General features: G+C 36.1%; 1 protein-coding gene across 1 annotated transcript in view; it reads right to left on the bottom strand.

Annotated features, from left to right (window-relative positions):
• CNIH3 (cornichon family AMPA receptor auxiliary protein 3) overlaps nt 1-16,533 on the bottom strand; it is a 331,985-nt gene that overhangs the window by 208,671 nt on the left and 106,781 nt on the right. The gene's annotated exons all lie outside the window — the stretch shown is intronic.

Raw genomic sequence — 16,533 nt, 5'->3', positions numbered from 1 at the left:
ATCTGCTGCCCCTAACACCGCCGACCCCTATATTATATTTATTAACCCCTAATCTGCCCCCCACAACGTCGCCTCCACCTACCTACAATAATTAACCCCTAATCTGCCGACCGCATCTCACCGCTACTATAATAAAGTTATTAACCCCTAATCCGCCTCACTCCCGCCTCACTAACCCTATAAGAAATAGTATTAACCCCTAATCTGCCCTCCCTAACATCGCCGACACCTAACTTCAATTATTAACCCCTAATCTGCCGACCGGAGCTCGCCGCTACTATAATAAATGTATTAACCCCTAAAGCTAAGTCTAAACCTAACACTAACATCCCCCTAAGTTAAATATAATTTACATCTAACGAAATTAATTAACTCTTATTAAATAAATTATTCCTATTTAAAGATAAATACTTACCTGTAAAATAAATCCTAATATAGCTACAATATAAATTATAATTATATTATAGCTATTTTAGGATTTATATTTATTTTACAGGTAACTTTGTATTTATTTTAACCAGGTACAATAGCTATTAAATAGTTAAGAACTATTTAATAGCTAAAATAGTTAAAATAATTACAGAATTACCTGTAAAATAAATACTAACCTAAGTTACAATTAATCCTAACACTACACTATCAATAAATTAATTAAATAAACTACCTACAATTACCTACAATTAAACTAACACTACACTATCAATAAATTAATTAATTAAATACAATTCCTACAAATAAATACAATTAAATAAACTAGCTAAAGTACAAAAAATAAAAAAGAACTAAGTTACAAAAAATAAAAAAATATTTACAAACATAAGAAAAATATTACAACAATTTTAAACTAATTACACTTACTCTAAGCCCCCTAATAAAATAACAAAGCCCCCCAAAATAAAAAAATGCCCTACCCTATTCTAAATTACTAAAGTTCAAAGCTCTTTAACCTTACCAGCCCTGAACAGGGCCCTTTGCGGGGCATGCCCCAAAGAATTCAGCTCTTTTGCCTGTAAAAAAAAACATACAATCCCCCCCAACATTACAACCCACCACCCACATACCCCTAATCTAACCCAAACCCCCCTTAAATAAACCTAACACTAAGCCCCTGAAGATCTTCCTACCTTATCTTCACCCTGCCAGGTTCACAGATCCGTCCTGAAGAGCTCCTCCGATGTCCTGATCCAAGCCCAAGCGGGGGGCTGAAGAGGTCCATGATCCGGCTGAAGTCTTAATCCAAGCGGGAGCTGAAGAGGTCCATGATCCGGATGAAGTCTTCATCCAAGCGGGAGCTGAAGAGGTCCATGATCCGGCTGAAGTCTTCATCCAAGCGGGAGCTGAAGAGGTCCATGATCCGGATGAAGTCTTCATCCAAGCGGGAGCTGAAGAGGTCCATGATCCGGATGAAGTCTTCATCCAAGCGGGAGCTGAAGAGGTCCATGATCCGGATGAAGTCTTCTATCAACTGCATCTTCAATCTTCTTTCTTCCGGATCCATCTTGCAGACCTCCGACGCGGAACATCCTCTTCTCCCGACGCCTACTAGCCGAATGACGGTTCCTTTAAGGGACGTCATCCAAGATGGCGTCCCTCGAATTCCGATTGGCTGATAGGATTCTATCAGCCAATCGGAATTAAGGTAGGAATATTCTGATTGGCTGATGGAATCAGCCAATCAGAATCAAGTTCAATCCGATTGGCTGATCCAATCAGCCAATCAGATTGAGCTCGCATTCTATTGGCTGATCGGAACAGCCAATAGAATGCGAGCTCAATCTGATTGGCTGATTGGATCAGCCAATCGGATTGAACTTGATTCTGATTGGTTGATTCCATCAGCCAATCAGAATATTCCTACCTTAATTCCGATTGGCTGATAGAATCCTATCAGCCAATCGGAATTCGAGGGACGCCATCTTGGATGACGTCCCTTAAAGGAACCGTCATTCGGCTAGTAGGCGTCAGGAGAAGAGGATGTTCCACGTCGGAGGTCTGCAAGATGGATCCGGAAGAAAGAAGATTGAAGATGCAGTTGATAGAAGACTTCATCCGGATCATGGACCTCTTCAGCTCCCGCTTGGATGAAGACTTCATCCGGATCATGGTCCTCTTCAGCTCCCGCTTGGATGAAGACTTCAGCCGGATCATGGAACTCTTCAGCCCCCCGCTTGGGCTTGGATCAGGACATCGGAGGAGCTCTTCAGGACGGATCGGTGAACCTGGCAGGGTGAAGATAAGGTAGGAAGATCTTCAGGGGCTTAGTGTTAGGTTTATTTAAGGGGGGTTTGGGTTAGATTAGGGGTATGTGGGTGGTGGGTTGTAATGTTGGGGGGATTGTATGTTTTTTTTTACAGGCAAAAGAGCTGAACTTCTTGGGGCATGCCCCGCAAAGGGCCCTGTTCAGGGCTGGTAAGGTTAAAGAGCTTTGAACTTTAGTAATTTAGAATAGGGTAGGGCATTTTTTTATTTTGGGGGGCTTTGTTATTTTATTAGGGGGCTTAGAGTAGGTGTAATTAGTTTAAAATTGTTGTAATATTTTTCTTATGTTTGTAAATATTTTTTTATTTTTTGTAACTTAGTTCTTTTTTATTTTTTGTACTTTAGCTAGTTTATTTAATTGTATTTATTTGTAGGAATTGCATTTAATTAATTTATTGATAGTGTAGTGTTAGGTTAATTGTAGGTAATTGTAGGTAGTTTATTTAATTAATTTATTGATAGTGTAGTGTTAGGTTTAATTGTAACTTAGGTTAGTATTTATTTTACAGGTAATTTTGTAATTATTTTAACTATTTTAGCTATTAAATAGTTCTTAACTATTTAATAGCTATTGTACCTGGTTAAAATAAATACAAAGTTACCTGTAAAATAAATATAAATCCTAAAATAGCTATAATATAATTATAATTTATATTGTAGCTATATTAGGATTTATTTTACAGGTAAGTATTTATCTTTAAATAGGAATAATTTATTTAATAAGAGTTAATTAATTTTGTTAGATGTAAATTATATTTAACTTAGGGTGGTGTAAGTGTTAGGGTTAGACTTAGCTTTAGGGGTTAATACATTTATTAGAATAGCGGTGAGCTCCAGTCGGCAGATTAGGGGTTAATAATTGAAGTTAGGTGTCGGCGATGTTAGGGAGGGCAGATTAGGGGTTAATACTATTTATTATAGGGTTAGTGAGGCGGATTAGGGGTTAATAACTTTATTATAGTAGCGCTCAGGTCCGGTCGGCAGATTAGGGGTTAATAAGTGTAGGCAGGTGGAGGCGACGTTGTGGGGGCAGATTAGGGGCTATAAATATAATATAGGGGTCAGCGATGTTAGGGCAGCAGATTAGGGGTACATAGGGATCATGTAAGTAGCGGCGGTTTATGGAGCGGCAGATTAGGGGTTAATAATAATATGCAGGGGTCAGCGATAGCGGGGGCGGCAGATTAGGGGTTAATAAGTGTAAGGTTAGGGGTGTTTAGACTCGGGGTACATGTTAGAGTGTTAAGTGCAGACGTAGGAAGGGTTACCGCATAGCAAACAATGGGGCTGCGTTAGGAGCTGAACGCAGCTTTTTTGCAGGTGTTTGGTTTTTTTTTCAGCTCAAACAGCTCCATTGTTTCCTATGGGGGAATCGTGCACGAGCACGTTTTTGAGGCTGGCCGCTTGCGTAAGCAACTCTGGTATCGAGAGTTGAAGCTGCGTTAAAAATGCTCTACGCTCCTTTTTTGGAGCCTAACGCAGCCATTCTGTGGACTCTCAATACCAGAGTTATTTTTATGGTGCGGCCAGAAAAAAGCCGGCGTTAGTTTTTTGGGTCGTTACCGACAAAACTCCAAATCTAGCCGTTAGAGTTTTAAATGTTTTAAAGTTTATTAAAGGGACAGTCAAGTCAAAATTAAACTTTCATGATTCAGATTGGGAATGCAATTTGAACAGCTTTACAATTTACGTCTTATCTAATTTGCTTTGTTATTTTAGTATCCTTTATTGAAATGTATACCTAGGTATGCACAGGAGCAGCAACACTACTGGGAGCTACTTGCTGATTGGTAGCTACACATATATGCCTCTTTTCATTGGCTCAGCCAATGTGCTCAGCTAGCTCACGGTAGTTTATTACTGCTCCTTCAACAAAGGATACAAGAGAAATAAGCAATTTTTGTATAACAGAATTATTTGGAACGTTGCTTAAAACTATTTGCTCCGTCTGAATTATGAAAGAAAACATTTGGGTTTCATATCCCTTTAAGTCATCAGGATAAATAATTAAAGGGATAGTTTAGTCAAAATTAAACGTTCATGCTTCAGATAGAGCATGCAATTTTAAGCAACTTTCAAATGTATTTCCTATTATCAATTTTTCTTTGTTCTCTTGGTATCTTTATTTGAAAAAGCAAGAATGTAAGCTTAGGAGCTGGCCCATTTTTGGTTCAGAACTCGGGTAGCATTTTCTGATTGATGTCTAAATGTAGCCACCAATCAGCAAGTGCTACCCAGGTGCTAAACCAAAAATGGGCTGGCTATTAAGTATAAATTCAAATAAAGATAACAAGATAACAAAGAAAAATGGAAAATATGAGTAAATTAGAAAGTTGCTTAAAATTGCATGTTCTATCTGAATCATGAAAGTTTAATTTTGACTATTCCTTTAACGGTTATACATCCTACAGTAATGCCTGAGAGGGATTTTATTTCTATAATATAAACAATTATGATTTTTCTACAAAGTAATCAATTGGAGCTGTAAAATTAATGTTTGCAGATGGCAGGTGTTCTGGAGATTGCAAATTAATTTTCAGATGATTTAATCATCTTTTTTGAAACATATTGACTAACACTTATTGTGTAATAAACTAGGACTGATGCTTATTAAAACAAAACAAAACAAAAAAAAAGTTGCCAAATAAAAATAACAAAATTAAAAAGTGAGGAGTGTTTCCTGATTGTTCAAAAGTCAATAAATCTTACTGAATAGTTTAGTTGTTTGCTGGGACTTTGATTAATGTCCCATTGTTTTTTGTACCAGATGAATCTTTTTGAAAGGGTCTTTAAATTTCTGTCAGACCCATCTGTGACTTTTTTATATTTACTCTTCAGCTGCCAATGTAGAGAAGCATTCACCTATAAATACAGCCCTGCAGATTTTTTTCAATTAAACTGGTAGGAAACAGCTGTTTTACTATGTTTTCACACAGTGCAAGCCTATGTGCCATATTGAAAAGGATTTGAAGCCTGGTAAATTTAGTTGGACAGGGTTTTCAGGGGATCGAGACAGCAATTATCTTTATGTCTGGACATACATGGACCATTTTGGACCTCCTGTTGCTGAAGAAGATGCAGTTTTAAGGATGCTGCTGCAGTGGGTTTACTCATCTGTATCACAGGTGGTTTAGTAGAACGTCAAAACTCAGGGGGCTGGACATAACTGGTACAGAGTATTCAGAAGGAGGAGTTAATATTCTTTAGATGTTTTTTTGTTTTTTTTTAGTTCTTTAACATTCTAAATTTATTATTGCAAATTTCCACCAGGAAATGTAGTTTTCTTTTTGATTAAACACATTTAGTGAGTGTCAGTACATTATTGTATAGTTTTTGTTATTGCTTCTTTTATCTCTAAACTTTTGTGAGTACCAAATAATCATCAGCACAAACTACATCAAACACCTAAAACCCATAACATGTATCAAACCAATATACCCCAAAATATAGAGTGGTGGGGTAAACATAATATACTTTAATTTATAAAATCATAAATCAAAATTAACTTGTGCACAAGTGTAATAACAAAAAATAACAATAATCCAAATGAATCACATAAGCAAAATAATCACGTAAAATTATATATAAAATCATAAATTACATTCATAATAACAAAAACAAAGTCTTTAATAAATACATTCTGACTGTAATCTCCAGATAGTCCTAGAAAAAGTTTATGAAGATCCCTGTTACTTTCCCAAATCTTCTTAGTGCATTTTCACAAAGTTTCTGAATATTAAATAAAATCCTCATGCAGACTCCAAACACCCAATTTAAAAAAATTACAGTCTAAATTAGTACATACAGGTTATATGGTTTAGTATGTAAATCAGGGATAGGCACAGACAAAGGATGTGGCGGACGTTTTCCAAAGTACAGACCTTAGTAAAGGACACCAAGGTACATTTGAAATTAACAACATTATTTTATAGTGCTTGATGTTATTATACTGATGCAGATACCACTGATCCTATAACCAGCCTTCCTCTGGCTATACCCATGTGCCAGTGTCACTACTGTGTCTTTGTATAGAGCTGGGTGTTATTATACAGATGCAGATACCACTGATCCTATAACCAGCCCTCCTCTGGCTATACCCATGTGCCAGTGTCACTACTGTGTCTTTGTATAGAGCTGGGTGTAATTATACAGATGCAGATACACATTCAGTATTTCACTCAGGCTTTATTTATTGCACAACGTATCACCCAATATCGCTAGCAGTCTCTTGACAAGCCACTAATTTCATTCACACCACACGTTTTTTTTATTCCTATTATTTAATCGGAAAGAAAAGATGTACTAAGGTTGTGGTGGACACTGCAAGGGCTAGTCACGGACACCTTGCCAATCCCTGATGTAGGCTACTCACCAGATAGGTTAGTCAACTCGTTTTAAAGACTTATTAGGTACTTAAAGGGAAACTAAAGCCAATTTTTTTTTTTCTTTCATGATTCAGATAGAGCATGCCATTTTAAGCAACTTTTTAATTTATTCCTATTATAAATTATTCTTTGTTCTCTTGATACCTTTATTTAAAAAAGCAGGAATGTAAAGCTTAGGAGCTGGCCCATTTTAGGTGCAGCACCCTAGATAGCACTTGCTTATTGGTGGCTACATTTAGCCACCAATAGGAAAGCGTAACCTAGGTTCTGATATTCTGGTATTACAAGTGGATGGTTAAATATTTTAACCAAAGCATCCTTTTTAGCACAGCTTATACTTTTAATGGATAGCGTAGGGAGCGCTAATAGCGCACATAATGATAAGTTTGCGGTTGAGAAAAAACAAAAACTACCCTTGTAAAATGTAGCACTCTTTAATAACTGAAGTAAACTATTAATAATAGTAAAGCACAGAACTAAATGCAGAACTCCATTACTTTTGCACCATCAGCAAAGTGCAGCCTCGGTTTAGAGCTTAAAGGGCCATAATACCCAAATGTTTAAACACTTGAAAGTGATGCAGCATAGCTGTAAAAAGCTGACTAGAAAATATCACCTGAACATCTCTATGTAAAAAAGAAAGATATTTTACCTCAAAAGTTTCTCAGTAGCCACATCCCATTGTAAAGGACTTCTAAGCTGCAAATCAGTATGTCTGTCCCGGGACACCCGAAGGGTTGAGCCTCGTGCACCCTCATTTTTTTTATCTGCAGCTGAGCAGTAACTGAGTATAACTTTTAACACAGAACTTACTCTGCTGAGCTGAGGGGATTGTGAGGTAAAATATCTTCCTTTTTTACATAGAGATGCTCAGGTGATATTTTCCTGTCAGCTTTTTACAGTTATACTGCATCAGTTTCAAGTGATTTAGCATATGAGTATTATGTCCCTTTAAGCGATATTTGACATGAATTTTACAGTGCACCCCATAGAAGTCTGTTAAGTGAGAGAATTAGTGCAGCCCTCAAGCATTAAAAAATAATGTTTGACTTGCAATATAAGCTTAAAAATAGAAGCACTGTTGATTGCGCCAAAGCGATGTTAACGCACAGAAGCACTAATATTCTTGCGCTCCACTTGTAATTTAGGCCTTTATGGGAAACTAAGTCTGTGTTTTATTAGTATTTAAGAAATAACATCATTAAATGTAATAGTACACATGCAAACCCCAAAACCATACAGCAATAAAAACATAAAATAAAAAGTCTTAAAGTTTTTGTGGTTATAAACTTTGGATTCCACAAGTTCAGCTGCTTTTTTTTTTATTATGGAGAAATCATAGAAGGCGCCTCGTAGTGTAATACAGCCAATTAAATTGGTTTGAGTGAAATAGAAAAACACACACACATTTGGTGCAGCACTTTCAAGTGCAAATTAAGCAGGCCAGATTCTCATAGAGTCACCAGGCTAACTTGCCTCCCGTCACAGGAGCAAAGGTGCTCATCTAGCTGGTCACCAGCAGCAAAAGATAGATCCAATAGGATATAAACAAGTATCATAAGCTAAAACAACATCCAAAAGTAGGGTGCACATGGATTGAAGTTAGTGTTAGCGAAGGTATATGTGCTAGCAGTCCCAAATTAAATATTTTGCTCTTATAAAAGAAAGGGATAGTGGTATGAAAACACACTAACCAAAGTAGGACAAGGCAGCACCAAATACACAAATTACACTTTTATTGAGAGATTACAAAACACCTAGCCATCCCCTAGCATAAAAAACAATAAAATACCAAGCTGATAATAATAATGAGGAACACATAAACAATAAGTTATCCCCGCATGCTAGCATGTCTCTAAGGCAGCTATGGAAAATGTAGATGTTAGACGGGGCACTCAAGTGTTAAACAACATGCTCCAGTAAATCGCAGAAAAGTCAGATTGTTCCACATTCTCGCAAACTGAATCCAGGCACTCATTCTAGCAGACTGCTTCAGTGTAATATCATACACTCCCTGTTCCAGGACCTCTGTGTCTGGTTGACCTTGCATACAACTACAAACACTGCAAGACTTGAAGCCGCTCAGATTACCCTCACTTGGTAGTCCTTATGTACGGTTCCTGCTTGGGCCTCCACTTTCCTCCGGACTTACGTGCTGAGAGCTGACGCGGTTCTTCACTTGCCAGTCTGATAGGTAGGGTTGCCTGCTTAATCATCCATTAGTGCTGCTCGGTAGCAATAGCATGCAACTTCAAACTGCCAACATTACGCCTTTCTATTATTTTATTATTACTATACTTTATTTATGAAGCGCCAACATATTCCACAGCACTGTCCATGGGTACAATTAATTTAAATAAAACAATGATATAAAACTTGTAAGAGACAGGAATTTTTGGAATTGAGGGCCCTATTCCCATTGGAACTTACAATCTAGAAGGGTAGGAGGTTGAGAAACAGGAGGTGAGGACTGCAAGATTGAGAAAGATGTTAATGCAGTTAGATGAAGGAAGTGAAATTAATTTATTACTGAGTTGGGTGGTAGGCTTCTCTGAACAAAAAAGTCTTCAGGGAGCATTTAATGGAAGAAATATTAGGGCAAAGCCTGACAGCACGAGAGAGAGAGTTTGAGAGGGTAGATGCTGCACGACAGAAGTCCTGCAGTCTAGCATGGGAAGAGGTGATAATTAAAGATGCAAGGAGCAGGTCATTGTTGGATCTTGGGTGAGCTGGAGTATACTTGTTTATTAGAGAGGATAGGTAGTGGGGAGCGGCGTTGGTGAGAGCTTTGTATATAAGGGTGAGAATTTTGAATTGAATTCTGCTGTGAACTACAGGGGGTGCAGAGTTCGCAACTGCGACCGGGCCCTCCGAGGGGGGGGGGGGCAGCTTAAAAAAAAGATATATATTTTTTTCATTTTTTTTTTTAAATAAAAAACGTTGACCTGCCACTGCCTGCACTGATATTATCTGAGTGTGATGTGATGCTTCACTAGTGTCTCTGACTACAGTGGTTAGTGTTTTTGTTTTACCCATTGGTGTTTATGTGTGTATATGTATGTATGTGACTGTGTGTGTATTTATGAATGTATGTGTGTGTGTGTGTGTGTGTGTGTACATTTTTCTCCTGTATTGTGATGGTGGTGATGGTAATAAAACAAAGATTATGGATATGAGACATTATGTAAATTGTACAATATAATTTCAAAACAAAGATAGTTTTTTAGAAGGGTTATACTTAACAATGGCATGCAGGGCACATCAAGTAAAATTTATGTAGTCAATGCATAAAAACATAGTGGCAGGAAATATACATCTGCCAATGAGGAAACCAGCTCATCTAGAAGTGCACATTTTTAATTGCTCTTTCTGAATCATGAAAGATTATTTTGACTTCCATGTCCCTATAAAAGGTTGAAAGTGGATTCAAATATATTCTTTCAATGTAGACTGAGTAGTAGCTGTTACACTTTAAATATATCTTTGTATGAGCTACCATTAATTAAAGGATATGAGCTACCATTATTTAAAGGGACACTAAAGTCAAAATTAAACTTTCATGATTCAGATAGAGCATGTAATTTTAAATAACTATTATCTATTATATGCACACTTTCTGAGACACTCTAAAATTATATGCTCTATTTGGATCATGAAAGGTTAATTTTGCAGTTCATGTACCTTTAAGGAACAACTGAGAATGCAGTTGACTAAACTTCCTGATTTGTCTTATTTCATCTAGGTAAGAAGAAAAAATAGAGTCAATAATCTTAATATAATATATACAATTAATGTCCAGTCTTGGAGAAAACTGGACATTCCCGCAAAAAGTTTGAAAGAGATAAAGAAACACCATTTGAACTCCCATGTTTAGCCCAGGGAACTCCCCTGTCAAGGTAAACAAAAACTGATTTATGATTCAACTTTAATGTTTAAGAGATAAATGGACAATACAATGCAATAGTGTTTTGCACAATGTTTCCTTGAGGATACTATTAAATAATTTCTAACCGTATTAAAATACCAGTCCTATAAACTTTACCAAACCCAATACATTGACACATTACTCAAACCCTTATTGACACCAACTAATCCTTTTAATTTGACATCGCAAATTCTCATGGTATTCCCTAAGTCTTTTACACCTGCAGATCTTACTGATCTATACACTAAATAATGGAACATTAAACACAAAAAAAATTTCATGATTCAGATAAAGCATCTAATTTTAAAAAAACTTCCTAATTTACTTCTATTATCTAATTTGCTTCATTGTTTTACCAGCCATTGTTAAAAAGCATACATAGGAAGGCTCAGGAGCTGCAAGGCACTTGGGAGTTAGCTGCTGATTAGTGACTGCTCATATATGCCTCCTGTCATTGGCTCACCTGATGTACGCAGCTAGCTCCCAATATTGCAATAATGCTCTTTCAGCAAAGTATAACAAAAGATGAAGCAAATATGATAATACCAGTAAACTGGAACGTTGTTTAAAATTGCATGCTCAATCCAAATCATTAAAGAAACATTTTGGGTTTCATGTCCCTTTAACTGACAGAAAAGTTACTAAACTAGAGGGAAATGCAAGTTAAATTATACTGGAAAAAATTCAGTTTAATTTGTATTTGTTGCAAACAGACTTTATATCAGTGTCATGTACACCCTGTTAACTTCACTTTCCCCTGTGAGATTCTCTATCCCAGAAAGCTTCTTTACTTTTTATGGAACTGAGCTCTCACCCTTCTGGGATTTGCAGATTCCACTTTTTTTTTTTTTTACAGAGAATTCAGTAAATTCAGTACCTTTGAAGCCTACACTATAATTTATTTCTAAACTGTAGATTTTTGATCATCAGGCCCTATGTATTGGGTAACTGTGTATGTTAAGATACGGTTTAGAGGATTTTGATTAAACAGGGATAAGCTAATGAGGTCTGCTCTCCCTGCAAGATCAGTCCATGATGTCATTGGATTGTGGTTTCAATTAACAGAAACAGCTATTTGATATATCAATTTCCCATACATTTTATACTCTGTAGCTTGTATAATAAGTATTTGGAAACACATTAAGAGGAAACCAGTTTTAAAATACATTGTCATTTTAACTTTATTATGAACAATAGCAAAATGATGGTGAAATCCCACATAATCACAGTAAAGTAAAGGATAAATGAGAATTTATGTTGAGTAACATATCCTTTTAAATCTTATTAAAGAGACATAATCCATAACAGAGTGACATGGCTGATCTATACATATAAACCATGCCTTCTATTGCTTTGCAAAGAAACTCACAGTAATTACATAAAATAATGTGTGTAAACATTTGAGTTTAAAATCAAGAGGAAGAATATTTTGTTTACGGTTTGCAGAAGACTATTTGAAAGGACAGTGCATTATTATGAAAGAGTAGGTAAAATCACAGCTTAATGTGTAGCAAAAGGAAAAAGAAAACCTCATTATGTCTAATTATACTGCATTCTGGTTTTGAATATCAATGTTAATGCAATCAGCTAAACTTGAAAGTCTGCACTTATGAAGAGTTTAGTTAAATGAGGTGCCTATAATCTTGTGCTTGAATATTGTTAGCAATAAAATAAATGTGTTTGTAGAGACGACAAAACAATGACACAAGCTGAGAACAGTCCTGCTTGTTTAATTAATACACATTTTATAGAACACAGATCTAGAATTAGCACTGACAAATCTTAAACCTGCTAAAGGTGTCTAGTGTTTATTAAACAAATATATGAAATGAGATGAACTAATGCTGTTTGTTTTTGCAGGTAGTTAAAGGGATATTCCAGTCAAAATTTAAAAGCACATAGATGAATTACATATTTGACTAGAAACATATTTGCAATATAAATGTATTGGCAAAAATGCTTCTAGAGAAAGTTTTCACTTTTTTAGTTTTAACATTTTTGTCTGCACGTGCATGTGAAGCATAGCTAGATAGTCTCAGTACACCAGCATTTTAAATACTGCAGCTGCTCAGAGTGTTAGTGGGGCTTGTATCATGTCAGCTATCAACAAATTGAGTCATTACCAGATGGTACAGGCACCTTAGGCTCTCAGAGCAAGTGCTGTGTTTAAAATGCTGGTGCACGGTGCATACTTAAAGGGCCACTTAACATAGATATTGACGGCAGATAAGAGCCATAGGCCCAGCAAGTCTGCCCGACCTTACCTAACAGTATAAACTTATCTAGTTCGTAGGATAGCCCTATGCTTGTCCCATGCATTTTTAAAGTCCCCCACAGTGTTTGTTGCTACTACCTCTTGAGGAAGTTTATTCCATAAATCAATCACTCTTTCTGTAAAGAAGTGCTTCCTCAAATTACTTCTGAATCTACTACCCTTTAGCTTGAGCTCATGACCCCTTGTTCTTGAATTTTCCATTTTATGTAAAATACCCACAGCCTCAGTTTTACTAAACCCTTTAATGTACTTGAAAGTTGCTATCATATCACCTCTTTCCCTTCTCTCCTTCTGAGGTAGCTATAGCTTTTACTAGAATCATTATTGCTAATACATGTATATTACACAAATGTTTCTATTCAAAACTGAAATGCATCCATGTGGATTTCAATTTTGACTGAAAAGTATTGTGAGAATCCTTTATTTTTAAGCAAAGAATTAAACTTTAGTGATTCAGATAGAGCAGGCAGTTTTAAACTACTTTCCAATTTACTTCTGTTAACAAATGTGTTTGTTTTTTATTTAGAGTATACCTAGATAGGCTAATAGGAGCTTAGGAGTGTGCACGTGTCTTTATTAGTCTAAGGCAGCAGTGTTTGCTACTTTGTATAACATTGCTCTAAATATTGTTGCAAACACTTCTGCCAGGTGGCTAAAGACACATGCACGCTCCTGAAATCACCTTGGATTACTCTTCAACAAAGGATATCAAAGTACTAAGCAAAATTGAAAGTAAATTGGAAAGTTGTTTAAAATGCTGTGCTCTAATACATTTAAGCAAAATTTGATTGCACTGTCCCTTTAAAGGGTTTTTTTACATAAAATGTTTAGACTAACTCTGCTACATATCTAAATCTATTTGGCTTTAACTGATATTTACTGCAAAAAATGTACTTAAAGAGACGTTAAACCCAACATTTTTCTTTCATGATTCAGACAGAGAATACAATTTTAAACAACATTCCAATTTACTTCTATTATCTAATTTGCTTCATTCTTTAGATATCCTTTGTTAAATAAATAGCAATGCACATGGGTGAGCCAATTACATGAGGCATCTATGTGCAGCCACCAATCAGAAGCTACTGAGCCTATCTAGATATGCTTTTCAGGAAAGAATATCAAGAGAATTAAGCAAATTAGATAATAGAAGTAAATTAGAAAGTTTTTTAAAATGTATTCTCTATCTGAATCATGAAAGAAAAAATGTGGGTTTAATGTCCCTTTATTAACACTATCACTAGGGTTGATTCCAACCTTGCTGATTTTTTTCTCCAGCTGTTTTACAGCTCCAATACGCCTCTTTCATCATCGGAGTTATTATAAATTAATAACACAATTTCCGTGTTTGAAACAGTTTTTATCGGATCTGAGAGGATATCAGAAAATCTAACCATAAGATGCAGGACAGCAAAGACTTCAGCAATTGCAATTCACCCAACCACATGTTATTGACAAAATATCGACCACGAAATGGATACATCAAATTCAACAGCTAAATAAATGCTCAAAACCTACAGATCGAATGATAACACACATGGGCCAATGATCTGTGCATGCTCGGACCAGACAAAAAGGTGGCACAGTCCCATGCAAACAATGACAATGGCCCTTTTTGATGCTGTTAGAATATTGCCAAATAGAAATCAATATTCAATGTATCATCACAATCATCCTTAATATCTAAATGCAGCAAAATGCATAAAAATATTTATAAAATATTATCAGTTGTGAAATTAACACAAATACCAATACCAATGTAAACCTAAAAGTTATTTTAAGAAAAAAACTAAATGTATCCGTGCCAGATAAATTCAACTCCTGACCCAAACATCTAAGAGCACTTATGGCGCGATCCGATAAAGATCGTAGTTTGCGGCGCAAGCGAGGGAACCCCCGCCGCCCGCAGTTTCAGCTCGCAACTCGAGCTATCCTATATACGGCGCCATCAGAGGCTAAAGTGCCGTAAGTCTGACAAACCAGCGATGTCCAGAAATCTGCGTAAGTACAAATTTCTGGAGTCGCCAGTGACTTACGGCACTTTAGAAACTGCCGGCGCCTACAAAACCTGACTAAAGTATTAAATCTCCCGTACTGTCTAACACGCCTCCCAAACTTAGCCCGACACGTCTAACCCTCTATCCGCTATCCCCCCTCACTATCCTAACAATAAAAAATGTATTAACCCCTAAAATGCCACTCCCGGACCCCGCCGCCAGCTATATTAAATCTATAACCCCCTAAAGTGAGCCCCTACCCCGCCACCATCTACCTTACCTACCCCCTAAAGTGAGCCCCTACCCCGCAGCCATCTACCTTACCTACCCCCTAAAGTGAGCCCCTACCCCGCCGCCATTTACCTTACCTACCCCCTAAAGTGAGCCCCTACCCCGCCGCCATCTATTTTAAAAATATTAACCCCTAATTTAAGCCCCTTACACCGCCGCCACCTATATAAAACACATTAACCCCTAATCTAATCCCCCTACACCGCCGCCAGCTATATTAACTATATTAACCCCTAATCTAATCCCCCTACACCGCCGCCACCTATATTAAATTAATTAACCCCTAAAATACTAAACTATCCCTACCACTAAACCTAAGTCTAACCCTACAAATAGCCCTGAAAAGGGCTTTTTGCATGGCATTACCCCAAAGTAAACAGCTCTATTGCCAGCCCTTAAAAGGGCTTTTTTGCGGGGCATGCCCCAAAGAAATCCGCTCTTTTACCAGCCCTTAAAAGGGCTTTTTGCGGGGCATTGTCACAAAGTAAACAGCTTTTTTGCATCTAAACTAAATCCCCCTACACCGCCGCCACTTATAATAAATGTATAACCACCTAATCTAATCCCCCTACACCGCCGCCACCTATATTAAATAGATTAACCCCTAATCTAATCCCCCTACACCGCCGCCATCTATATTAACTATATTAACCCTAATTATATTAGGGTTGATATAGTTAATACAGTTATTATATTATATATATTAACTATATTAACCCTAATTATATTAGGGTTAATATAGTTAATATCGTTATTATATTATATATATATATATATATATTAAGTATAATAACCCTATCTAACTCTAACATCCCTAACTAAATTCTTATTAAAATAAATCTTATTAATATTAATATTATTAATTAAAATATTCCTATTTAAATCTAAATACTTACCTATAAAATAAACCCTAAGATAGCTACAATGTAATTAATAATTACATTGTAGCTATTTTAGGGTTTATATTTATTTTACAGGTAACTTGGTATTTATTTTAACTAGGTACAATAGCTATTAAATAGTTAATAACTATTTAATAGCTACCTAGTTAAAATAATTACCAATTTACCTGTAAAATAAATCCTAACCTAAGTAACAAATACACCTACACTATAAATAAATTAAATAAACTACAAATATCTAAACTAAAATACAATAAAATAAACTAAACTAAATTACAAAAAAAACAAACACTAAATTACAAAAAATAAAAAAATTACAAGATTTTTAAGCTAATTACACCTATTCTAAGCCCCCTAATAAAATAATAAAGCCCCCAAAATAAAAAAATTTCCCTACCCTATTCTAAATTAAAAAAGTTCACAGCTCTTTTACCTTACCAGCCCTTAAAAGGGCCTTTTGCGGGGCATGCCCCAACGAATTCAGCTCTTTTGCATTGAA

Source organism: Bombina bombina, chromosome 4 (assembly GCF_027579735.1).
Source record: "Bombina bombina isolate aBomBom1 chromosome 4, aBomBom1.pri, whole genome shotgun sequence".
NCBI classification, from domain to species: Eukaryota; Metazoa; Chordata; class Amphibia; order Anura; family Bombinatoridae; genus Bombina; species Bombina bombina.
The sequence above is the reverse complement of the archived record's forward strand: the minus strand, read 5'-3'. Positions and strand labels throughout refer to the sequence as shown.